The sequence below is a fragment of the Podarcis vaucheri genome (assembly GCF_965113315.1).
Source record: "Podarcis vaucheri genome assembly, chromosome: 14".
NCBI lineage: Eukaryota > Metazoa > Chordata > Lepidosauria > Squamata > Lacertidae > Podarcis > Podarcis vaucheri.
In genome coordinates, this window is record NC_138752.1 from 54,866,291 (window position 1) to 54,877,898 (window position 11,608).

Below are 11,608 nucleotides of genomic sequence, written 5' to 3' on the forward strand. Positions count from 1 at the left end.
CCCTGTGGAATGCCTTTCCATCAGATGTCAAGGAAACAACTATCTGATTTGTAGAAGACATCTGAAGGCAACCCTGTTTAGGGAGGTTTTTAATGTTTAACAAACCACTGCATTTTAATATTTTGTTGGGAGCCGCCCAGAGTGTCTGGGGAAACCCAGCCAGATGGGCGGGGTATAAATTTATTATTATTCTTATTATTATTAGTGCCCATTCCTAGAAGACACTCCCTGGCCCTCCTATCAGCTGGTCTTCCTTGGGGTAGCATCTACCTGGGGCACCGACATGTGACACACGCAGCATGAGGCCAAGCTTGAAAGTTCAGCCATCCCTATCCGCTTCCTTCATGGCAGATAGGCAGCCACCTTTGCCCACCAGAGCAAAAAGTCGGCTTCTGAATGCTGTTTGCTGGGTGCTGCAAGCGAGGAGCAGGGAAAAGAGATTGCTCTGCCATCCTGATTGCTTCTCAGCTCCGGGGAGGGTAACACTATTGGGGACAACGAGCCACAATGGCTATCTCTGCAGCTGGAGGCAGCAAGCAGAGTCAGAAACTTGGATGCAGAAGCCAGGTGCCAAACGGCTCCTTAAACCAGGGTTACAGTTGCCAAAATGGAATGTCAAGGTGCCCTTTGGGGGCCAAATGGCTCGGTTCCCGAAATTTGTTCTGATCATGCAGATAAAATGCACTGCTGATGTGTAAAAACAGTCCCGATCCGAGGATCCCCAGGCAGGCACCACCAAATGGGGGAGACGTCAGGCATCCGGGTATCTTGGTCGCAGGTGGCCGATAGCCAGGTGCAAAATGCACCTCTGATGCCTGGCGAATTTCGAACCCTGGCAGCAAGGCTTCTGAATCACAGCTGCTGGAATCTGCAGGAGGGGAAGGGGCTCCGAGCCCCAGTCCCTGCTTGGTGGGCTTCGCTTTGTGGTGTCTCGTTGCCAGCATTCAAAATCCACCAGGCACATTTTGCACCCGGCTGCCCGCCTCTTGCAATCGAGTGAAGATGCCCAGGTGCCAGGTTGGCGCCTGACGTCTCCACCATCTGGAGCAGCATGTCTGGGGATCCCTGGATCTTGACCGTATTCACACACCAACAGAACGTCCTGTAGAATTCTATCCATGGTACTTTATGTCCACATTCAGAACAAATTTCAGGAACCAAAAAGTTGTATTGAAAAATACAAGCCTGGCCCCAGAATAGCAACTAGGCATTCTATTTTGGTGACTGTAACCCTGGTTTGGCGGGATGCGGGTGGCGCTGTGGGTAAAACCTCAGTGCCTAGGACTTGCTGATCGTAAGGTCGGCGGTTCGAATCCCTGCGATGGGGTGCGCTCCCGTCGTTCGGTCCCAGCTCCTGCCCACCTAGCAGTTCGAAAGCACCCCCGGGTGCAAGTAGATAAATAGGGACTGCTTTATAGCGGGAAGGTAAACGGCGTTTCCGTGTGCGGCGCTGGTGCTGGCTCGCCAGCTGCAGCTTCGTCACGCTGGCCACATGACCCGGACGTGTCTTCGGATGGCGCCGGCTCCCGGCCTCTTGAGCGAGATGAGCACGCAACCCTAGAGTCGGACACGACTGGCCCGTACGGGCAGGGGTACCTTTACCTTTAACCCTGGCTTAAGGAGCCATTTAGGGCCTACCTTATATACCTGAGTTTCTAACCTGCTTGTTAGCCTCCCAGAGAACAGGACACTGGTGTAGCTGGGTCCCCGGAGCTTGATCCAGCAGCAGCCAGCCTCTCCTGACTTTCGTACTGTCAGGGGTTCAGGAGCAGAGGCGAGGGAAAGGGAGGAAACAGAGAGCGAGGGGGAGGAGGCAGAAGAAAGGATGAGTGATGACGACGACCCGAGATCTCCGAGTCTTTCCAGTGAATCAGAAGATTCACAAAAAGGAGCACCAGTGGCCAGGGCAAGGGGGGAGACTAGGGGGACACCCCAGGAAGATAGAGCCAGAGGGGACTCAGAGGGGAGCAGTTGGAAATCGGGACCAGCGTCACCGCCAGAGAGCAGGGATGAGGAAGGGCGCCAGGGATCAAGCGCTGGCAGCTCACAACAGGAGGGAGGGCACGAGTCAGGAGTGGCCACACCTCCATCGGGGAGCGAAGAGACGGTTAGACGGAAAGTGGAAGGTTGGGCGCGCGCGCCAAGTTCAAATGCACAGGAAGGTGGCGCAGTAGGCAGCCCGGAAAGGGAGCCAGGTCCTAAAGCCCGGCGCAAGGAGACAGAAGGGTCCGGGGGGGTCAGCGTCAGAAGAATCCCGGAAGGAAGAGACCCCGGGGGGGCAGAGGGACCCAGAGGAGAACTGTCAGGCGGAAAAGGTGGAGCAGGGCTAGGATATTAAGTTGGTGCGCAAGGGGCGGAGACTCAGACGGAGCTTCGCCGATCTAAGCATAAGACGTAGAGTTGCGCGCAGCAGCTTGAGAATGGAGACTGTAACTCAATAAAGACTTTTATTTAATGATCGCTGGCTGGCGTGATCCTCTGTGAGCTAGGATCTGGAAGCAACCCTGACACGTACGTTTGAATGTCTTGCCACAACAGGGAAGAGCAAAGGACTGGCCTTCTTCTCCATCCCCAGAGGCCCCTCTGCACCTGCCTCCTTAATTCCAGACCTGAAGACGGGGCCTTGGTGTGGGCAGACCAGACCCAAGCAGAACAGGCTACTAGTAGACCTGAAGGAGCATCTCCACCCCCATCGTTCTACCTGGACACTGAGGTCCAGCGCCGAGGGCCTTCTGGCGGTTCCCTCCCTGAGAGAAGTGAGGTTACAGGCAACCAGGCAGAGGGCCTTCTCAGTGGTAGTGCCCGCCCTGTGGAATGCCTCCCATCAGATGTCAAAGAGAAAAACAACTACTGGACTTTTAGAAGACATTTGAAGGCTGTTCAGGGAAGTTTTTAATGTGTGACATTTTAATGTATTTTTAATCTTTGTTGGAAGCCGCCCAGAGTGGCTGGGGTATAAATAAATTATTATTATTATTATTATTATTATTATTATTATTATTACTACTACTACTACTATCCTGCAAGACCCAGCAGCACCTGGACCTTGGCCTTTCACGTGGATCAGAGAAGCTGGCAGAGGAGATCCATCTTCTGACCACAGGTATAATGGGACCTCCAGGGGACTGAAGGCAACCTTCTTGAGTCTGTAGCCAGGAAGGTCAGTGGGGGAAGGGTTGGGGTCAGCTGCTGAGCACCTGTTTGCATGCAAAGGTCCCAGGGCCAACAGCCAATGGCATTTCTAGGTGGCACCAGGAAGAGGCCCTGCCCAAAACGCAGGACAATATACCATCAAAAGAGGTGGTTATTGTTATTTATTAAAAATCATATCCTGCCCTTCGTCTGGAGACTGCAAGGTGCTTTACAACATAAAAAGACAAACTACATAACATGGTAACAAGATACAAAACAAAACAGACCCAACTATTATCCGTATTAAACTCATACAAATTTGCAGCCGTATACGAAACAACAAGGAGCACTGCAAACAACTACGGACCACAGTAAAAAAAATCAGTTTCAACAAAGTCTTTTGCAAGTTGTTGACGGATTCTCTCATCCCTTTGGGCAAAAGGAATCCTGGTTCATAGCATCTGCTGTTATTTGGGATTCTGTAGGTGGTTGCAGATTCTGGAGAGCAGCGAGGCCCAAGCTGCGCCTGATGGGCTGGAGGTGGACTCTATTTTTATCCCGTGTCTCTTTGCAGCCAGTTCTTCAAAGTGCCGCCTATTCCTCCCCCTCCTCTGCTCTGTCCTGGCCAGGCTAGGCCTCTTGGATCTTGCCCTGATCCATTTGGGCTCTGCCCCTCCCTGAGGCTTCCTGCCCTCCACCCTTCATCCCCAGACCTCTCAAGGCGGGGCAGAGCCAGCCCACAGCTGCTTGGCCACGCTGCCTCCCCCTCCCTGGCCTGGCATGCTGACCCCAGCTGGCCCCTTGCCACCTGCTGCAGCTGACCAGACAGGTGATGTTCTCCTGGCACCAACACACACCCGGGAGGCTGTGTGGCCCTCGCAGGGACAAGGGACAAAGAAGCAACACCACATCTACGCAGCTCAAGAGACCTCCATCATTGCCAAATAGCCCCTTAAAGCTAAGTTGAGGTTGCCCACAGTGGTCTATTCACCGGGGGTGGACTGGATGAAGAAGAAGAAGAGTTTGGATTTGATATCCTGCTTTATCACTACCTGAAGGAGTCTCAAAGCGGCTCACATTCTCCTTTCCCTTCCTCCCCCACAACAAACACTCTGTGAGGTGAGTGGGGCTGAGAGACGTCAGAGAAGTGTGACTGGCCCAAGGTCACCCAGCAGCTGCAGGTGGAGGAGCGGAGACGCGAACCCGGTTCCCCAGATTATGAGTCTACCACTCCTAACCACTACACCCTCGGGGTCCCTTCCAACGCTGCAATTTCACGATTCTATGATTCCAGCTACGTTGCTTGACTGTAGCTCTTAGAACAACACACTTGTCTCAGGGTGCAAGAAGGAGAAACACACACCGTGGAAATGGAAAAAAAATATTAACTATGGACTAAAGTAGAGGTTTTTAAACTGTGGTTGCCAACCTAAGTACCACTCTAAGTCGTTGCAATTGGACCATAATAATAATAATAATAATAATAATAATAATAATAATAATAATAATATCCTGCCCATCTGGCTGGGTTTCCCCAGCTACTCTGGGCGGCTTCCAACCGAATATTAAAAACAATACAGCATCAAACATTAAAAACTTCCCTAAACACAGCCGCCTTCAGTTGTCTTTTAAAAGTAAAATAGTTGTTTATTTCCTTGACATCTGAAGGAAGGGTGCCACCACCGAGAAGGCCCTCGCTTCTCACAGGGAGGGAACTGCCAGAAGGCCCTCGGAGCTGGACCTCAGTGTCCGGGCTGAACAATCGGGGTGGAGACGCTCCTTCAAGTATACAGGACCGAGGCCGTTTGGGGCTTTAAAGGTCAGCACCATTAGTAGCAAGATGCGCCTGGCTAATTTCTAACACTGGACTCCAGCCTTGATGGCTGTGCAGCTGGCCGGGGGGGGGGGTGCCAGAAATGACAGCCTCTCCCAGCACAGCTCTCATCCAGGCCAAGCTAAGGGCCAGAAGGAGTCGTGTCCCCCACCCCAGCAACCTGTGGTTTTGGCCAAGACGCTTGCAACTCCCTTGAGGTCCCATTTAAGGGCTTTGCATAAGATCAAAGGACTGGAGAGTTGGGAGGGACCCCCAGGGGTAATCCAGTACAACCCCCTGCAATGCTGAAATCTCAGCTAAAGCACCCAGGACAGGTGGCCAGGCCAGGCGACAGGTTTCTTGGGGGAATCCCCCTTGCAAGGAGCTGTCCTAAAAGGCGGGTTATGAAGGTCACACCAGATGTCAAGAAGATAAACTATACCACTTTTAGAAGACATTGGAAAGGAGCCTTTTCTACGGAAGTCTTTTAATGTCTACTGCAGTACTGTATTTTAATATTTTGTTGGAAGCCGCCCAGAGTGGCTGGGGAAACCCAGACAGATGGGCGGGGTATCAATAAATTATTATTATTATTATTATTATTATTATTATTATTATTATTATTATTATTATTATTTTGTTTTTTGTGGTGTTTTGATATTTTGTTGGAAACCTCCCAGAGTGGCTGGGGCATCCCCGTCAGATGGACGGCATATAAATAATACAATTATTATGATTATTACAAAGTAAGTCGATCCATCCCTGACAGGTCAAGCAGGGCCCCAAACCAAGCCGGACCCTCCTCTCTCCTGACCCAGAGGCTGAGCTGCTCCCCAGGGCCGAGGAGGGGGGAGCATTGTGAGTGACAAGGAACCTTTGCCTGGCTGAAAGCAGATCCTCCTTGGCCTCCCGGCCTCTCTCCCTCCCTCCCTGCAGCTGGGGCCCTTGGGAGAGGAGCCAAAGTTCACAAGGAGAAAGGAAGAGGGCAACGCCCACAAGGCAGCCCAGCTGTTCCCAAGGAGACATTGGTGTCGGACAGATGTTGGCGGCGTGGGGTGGGCTGCTGCGTCCTGGGCTTCAAAGAGCAGCCTAGGACGATGGCTGGAGGCCAGCTCTGCTCAGGACAGGGCCCATCTTGGAGGCTGCTGCTCCTGCCTGCCTTGCCCGGGCACCTGCCCAGGCACCTCTGCCCCGATCATCCTCTGCTTTAGCCGAGCAGCAGCCGCCTCTGCCACCTCAGCACACAGCCAGAGAGAGCGAGAGAGAGAGAGGGAGCGCAGGAGGCCGGGCTGGATGCAAGACGTGCTGAGAAGGAGCCAGTGGTATCCCGAGCATTCCACCTGGGCAGCTGCCAAGGCGAGGCTGCCAGGCCCCAGGCTGTCTGCAGAGCCGCAGCTGTGATGCAAAGCCAGCCAGGAATTGGGGGGGGGGAGGGAGGGAGGGAGGGAGGGAGGGAGAGGGGGTGGCGGAGGAGGAGGAGGTCAAGGGGCCACAGTCATGGGGACAAGGAGGGAACTTTTGCCCTGGTGCGCCGGGAGAAACTGCCAGCAGGAAGTATTGGTCTGTATAAAGGGATGGCTACAGAAACAGGAGGAGGAAGAAAATGATGGGGAAGGGGAGAGGAAGAGGGTCCAGGGAGCCCAGCCGCCCTGGGAATATCTCTCCAGGGATCCCTGCAGAAGCCCCGGGCATCCATTTGTGCCAGAGCTCAAAGAGAGGACCCAGGGCATATTCCAACAAGGGTGGGTGGCGTTGCCAAGGGCAGCAGATGCCCTCTGCTGGAGGGTTTGGGCCCCCATGAAAGAAAGGGCACCAGCTTCCTCCTTTTTCACCGTCTTCCCCAAGGGCACCCTTTGGCTTTTCTTCCCCGTCAGGAGCCAAGGGCCACCTCGGGTAAAAGAGACAGCTCTGATCTGCTTCCTGCAGGAAGAGCAGAGGCAAATATAGCGCTGGGTGGGTGGTGGAGGCTCAGAGCAGAGCGTCCTGGGTTCAAATCTCCACTTGGCCACCAAGCGCAAAGGCTTGGCCAGTCACCAACTCTCAGCCTGAGCTTCCTCACGGAGCTGTTGTGAAGATAAAATGGAGCGGAGGAGGAAGAGACTCTCTATGCTGCCTTTTCTGCTCCTTGGGGAGACAGCAAACACCCCCAAAACAAAGACACTTGGGGGCTCATCCCAGGAAGCCCAGGCTGAGAGGCTCAGCACAGGCAAAAAGGAAGGAGGGCTTTTTCACGCAGCACAGAGTGAAACGGTGGAACTCTCTCCCACAGGAGGCAGCTAAGGCCCCCAACTTGGGTGGCTTTGAAAGAGGACTGGGCAGATTCCTGGCGGGGAAAGGGCTACTGAGGGCTACCAGCCAGGATGGCTGGACTCTGGCTCCACAGTCGGTTGACCGCTATGAGAATCACAGACTTGTAGCATTACAAGGGACCCCCCAGGGTCATCTAGCCCAGCCCCTGGCAATGCAGGAATCTTTCACCCAACATGGGACTCAAACCCGAGATCCCAAGACTGAAGAGGCACATGCTCAACTGACTGAGCTCTCCAGGTGGGTCCCCTTTGGCTGCAGCCAGGTTCTCCTTAGGCCTTGGTGGCTAAGCAAGGTCTTCTCCCTCCCAGGGCATCTGCCAGCCTAGAGAGGGCAACGCATTTCTCCGGACGGGGAAAGACTGCAGGGACTGCGATCCAAATCTGCCCACTCGCCTGGCCGGGCGCCTGTGTGCGCCAAGGTCTTTAGCAATTGGACGTGCAAGTCCTGCCTCTGCCTCCATGGTTCTGTTCTACTCTGCAAGCAACTGTTTCTACATTTGAAATAAATTTTAAAAATTGTCCAGTAGCACCTTAGAGACCAACTAAGTTTCTTCTGGGTATAAGCTTTCATGTGCATGCACACTTCTTCAGACACACAGTTTCTACATTTGAAAGTCTTTCTACGCCATGAGGACTACAAACATGCTCTTTAAAATTTAATACGCACGCCCAGAGAATTCTAATGCTCAAAAAGACCCAGTTCCACAGCTTGGGAAGTCCCTGTCCACGAAATCTGCCTCTTGCACAGAAATGCCAGCCCTTTGGCACAAATGCAAACAGGACATATCGCCTATCGGACGCAGATGGAGTTCTATGGCCACCCCACCCACCCACTGGGGGAGCCCCCCAGGAGAGCTCAGCTCCAGTTTCCCTGCAGTTGGAAAGGGACCCCATCTGGGTAGGTCCTGCACATAATGCAGGTCAGCGCATTGGTGCAGCCATGTTTGGAGGAGGGAGCACATGTCCACTGGGTGTCCCTGAACGGGGCCAGGAAGAGCTACAGGAAAGGCCCAGAGACGACCTCTGAGGCCGAAGCCACGGGAAGCAGCTCTTGCATTTAGGGAGGGAAAAGACGGTCGCAAGGTGATCGAGGCATCTCGGAGTATGAGCTCTGGCTGAGAAGAGAACCCAGAAGGCAAGGATTTCTCGGCCTCCAGGTCCAATAAGGCTGGGGCCTGGAATCGCTGGGGAAACGGATCTGTGCCCTGGCTTCCCTCGCTTCCAGGCCTGGCTGCCGTGGGATGTGGTGACTGCCGCTGGCTTTAAACAGCGCCTCTTCCTCTTTCGAAACGTTCGCGAGGGAGGATATTTATTTTATTTAAGAAAATGTATATACCGCTTGATTGTTAAAAAAATAAAAAAATTCAAAGGAGTTTACGAAAAGAACGGAACAATAAGATCGTCAGGGAAAAACCAATTAGAACATTCAGAACATTAAAACCAGGAATAAACTAAAAACACATCCGCATTCGGGGGGGGGGGGCTTGTCTAAACAAAACTGTTTTCAGCGTTTTTACAAATTTAACTCATTTATTATATTGCCCAGGGTGGCAAGCTGAAGCTAAATGGACCACTCCAGCCCCAATAATGGCCAGCTGGGACCCTCCTCCTCCTCTTCTTCTTCTCCCCCCCCATCTCCCCTTTGGCCAACCCAGCGCATGCCAGCGCACGGCCACCTTCTTCACATGCCCACCTCCTGGCCTTGTGGCCGACTCTGGCCAGTTTTGGCCTTCAGCAAGGATGGGATTGGCAAGCAGGGGGCCAGATCTGTGGGGCAGGGGGCTTCTCTTGCAGGGCTGAGGGGCTGAAAGACCAGCAGCAGGCAGGCAGGCAGCGTAGACGAGTGGGCAGAGCCAGTTCAGGGGAAGGTGGGCTGAATGGAAACAGTGTGGAGTTCAAAGTTCAAAGCAAAATCTGAGGTTTCCGGAGGGGAATCCTAATATTCACATCCCAAGAGCCAGACTCCACAAGCAACAAACTGACAGCGATGATGGAGAGGAAGTGGGAGGGGGTCCCTTTGGGGACGGGAGTATGAAACTCTTGGCCTGGATCTCAGAGAGATGAAGACAAGGAGGCCAGAAGGAAAATAGACCCAAGTATTAGGCTAGGCAAAGGGAACCCCTTCTGCAGCATCGCTTTCTGCAGCTGCTCCTCAGGTGAAGGAGGGCAGAGGAGAGGTACCTGCCAACAGGAGAAGTGCCCCCCATCCCGGTGGGGAGGTCAAGCAGGAGGGCAGATCCCCAGCTTGAGATAAGCCCTCTACACGGAGGGCACCTCTGAGGCCACAGCGCCCCCTGGCTGCCAACCTGGGCAGTGGCATCATTCTTAACCCAGGCTATTTGTCTGCCAGGCTGTGCCCAAAGGTTGTTGGGGGGGGGGGGCAGGGACTCCCAAGTGCCCTTTGCCATTTTCCATTTTTTAAAATGTACCCCCCTTTCTAAAAAATCTATACAGAATTGCAGTTCCGTCAAGCAGGGCTTCAAAACCAAACGTGCACCGAGATCTTGCAAGGCCCAGGAAGACCCCTTTGCTGCTGCTGAGCAAGGAAGGAAGGGTCTCCAAGACCAGGCAGGGAGGGGCATGATCCGGGGAGAAGGCCCCAACTCCTCTGTGCTCCTTACTGTCAGCAAGGTCAGAGCAGGGGGTTCCACACCACAGAGCCACTTCCGCGCACCGCCCCAGACAAAGGCAGCCTCCATGGCAAGCAATCGAACAATGGCGGCGCATCAACCTCAGTCATGCAGGCTCTGACTGGCAGCAGCGGGCTCCCTGGGAAGGGTCATTTCCAAGCCTGTCTGGGGGTGCCGGTGGGGAGGGAGCCAGAGACCTTCTGCATGCCAAGCAGCTGACCTGTCTTTGTTACACTTCTGGAAAGCCCCTGTGATGTGGGGGGAGGCGCAGCGGCAGAGGAACATGGGGCGTGGGTCCCCAGGGCCCTGTCTCAAGTCCGCCCCAGATCCAGGCCTGTCTGACCTTGTGGTGGGAGTCCCACCGGTGAAGCTCCTCTTTCAGGGCCTCCTGCGCCCCAGAGCCCTGCGAGGCGGGACACAGGCCCAAACCCCCACCGCAGCCGCCAGGCTGCACCATCCCTTGACAAAAGAGGCTTGGAAGGGCCCCCCCAGTCGCCTGATCCACCCCCCTGCAATCCAGGAATCTCCACTACAGCCTACCAGCTGGAGGCCTCATCCTGGCAGCTCAGAGGCGCTGGCTCCTGTCTAAACAAAGGGGTGCTGGCGGGGGACTACCTGTCCAAGGCATCCTCTGGCCCGTTAGTCCTGCCCCAGGTCTCTGCCGACGGAGGAGCGCTCTGCACATCCTCAGAGGCCCCGTGGTGGCTTTGCCCTCCGGCTCTGCTCTCTTTCCGCAGGTCCTCGTTCCTTAACTCTGCCTCCCTTTAATATTTGACTGGAAGGGGGGGGTCGAAGGGCAGGTTCACGCGAGGCAGCTCTCTCCCCCCCCCCCGCCCGCTTCCCTCCCTCCCTCCCTGGGCTCGGTGCCTGTTCGCTCCGCGCAGGAAGGTGCCCCCGCCAGCTCGCTTGGCATTCCTCGCATATCTTCCTCCCACCCCCGCCGGATGGTGCAGAGACCCCCAGCGACGTCGGGGGAGGGCGGAGGATGTAGGGTGGGGGAGAAGACAGAGGACGCCGCCGCCCTGCAGCTCTCTCGGTTGCGGATCAAATACACCCGGGGGGGGGTGGCCGAGAAGGACAATAGCGCTAAGGGAGAAGCAAGCGCACCGCCGGGCGCGCATCTCTCCTCCGCCCCGTCCCTTTGCCAGCGCCGGGGACCCCCGTCGGCCGCTCTTCGGAAGGGTCACGGTGTGGTGGGGGCCCCCAAGCTGCCAAACCCTCCGCAGGGACCGGATTCTGCCTCCCCTTCCCCACCCGCTCGCCGCCTTCTTACCTTGGCCGGGCCGGGGGCGTCTGGAGGCGCCTTTGTGCGCGCAGGTCGGGTTGGGGGTCCCCGGCCTGGTCTTGTCCGCGCCCGGCTCCCCGGCGCGGGATCTCACCGGCGGGAGCAGCGACCTCCTCCTCCTCCTCCTCCGGGAGGCGATCTGCCCGGCGTCTGCCTCGGCCACCCCCACCGGCACCGACGGGGCGGGCCGCGGCAGCGCCACATCTGCGCCTGGGGAGGCGGGGAAGGGGAGGGAGGCGGCGCCGGGGGGCGGGCGGGGGGCCGAGGCGGAGGCTGCGGAGCGAGGGGGTCGCCTGCTTGCGCAGAGGGAGGGGGGAGGCCAGGCGCGCGGAGGGTGTTTCCCTTCCCGGCGCGCGTGATTTACGAGCGCGCGGCTGCGGAGAGGGACCCGCTGGGGGCGGCCTCCGACAACGTCTCCATCGCCAAGGCTGGAGAGGAG

At 55.8% G+C, this 11,608-nt stretch overlaps 1 protein-coding gene across 1 annotated transcript in view; it reads right to left on the bottom strand.

The window, feature by feature from the left end:
* GLIS2 (GLIS family zinc finger 2) overlaps nucleotides 1-11,390 on the bottom strand; it is a 28,812-nt gene extending 17,422 nt beyond the window's left edge. The window contains exon 1 of the mRNA XM_082199784.1: nucleotides 11,158-11,390. The gene's annotated coding sequence lies outside the window, so the exon portion shown is untranslated. The remainder of the gene's footprint in view (nucleotides 1-11,157) is intronic.
* Between the last annotated feature and the right edge of the window lie 218 nt (nucleotides 11,391-11,608).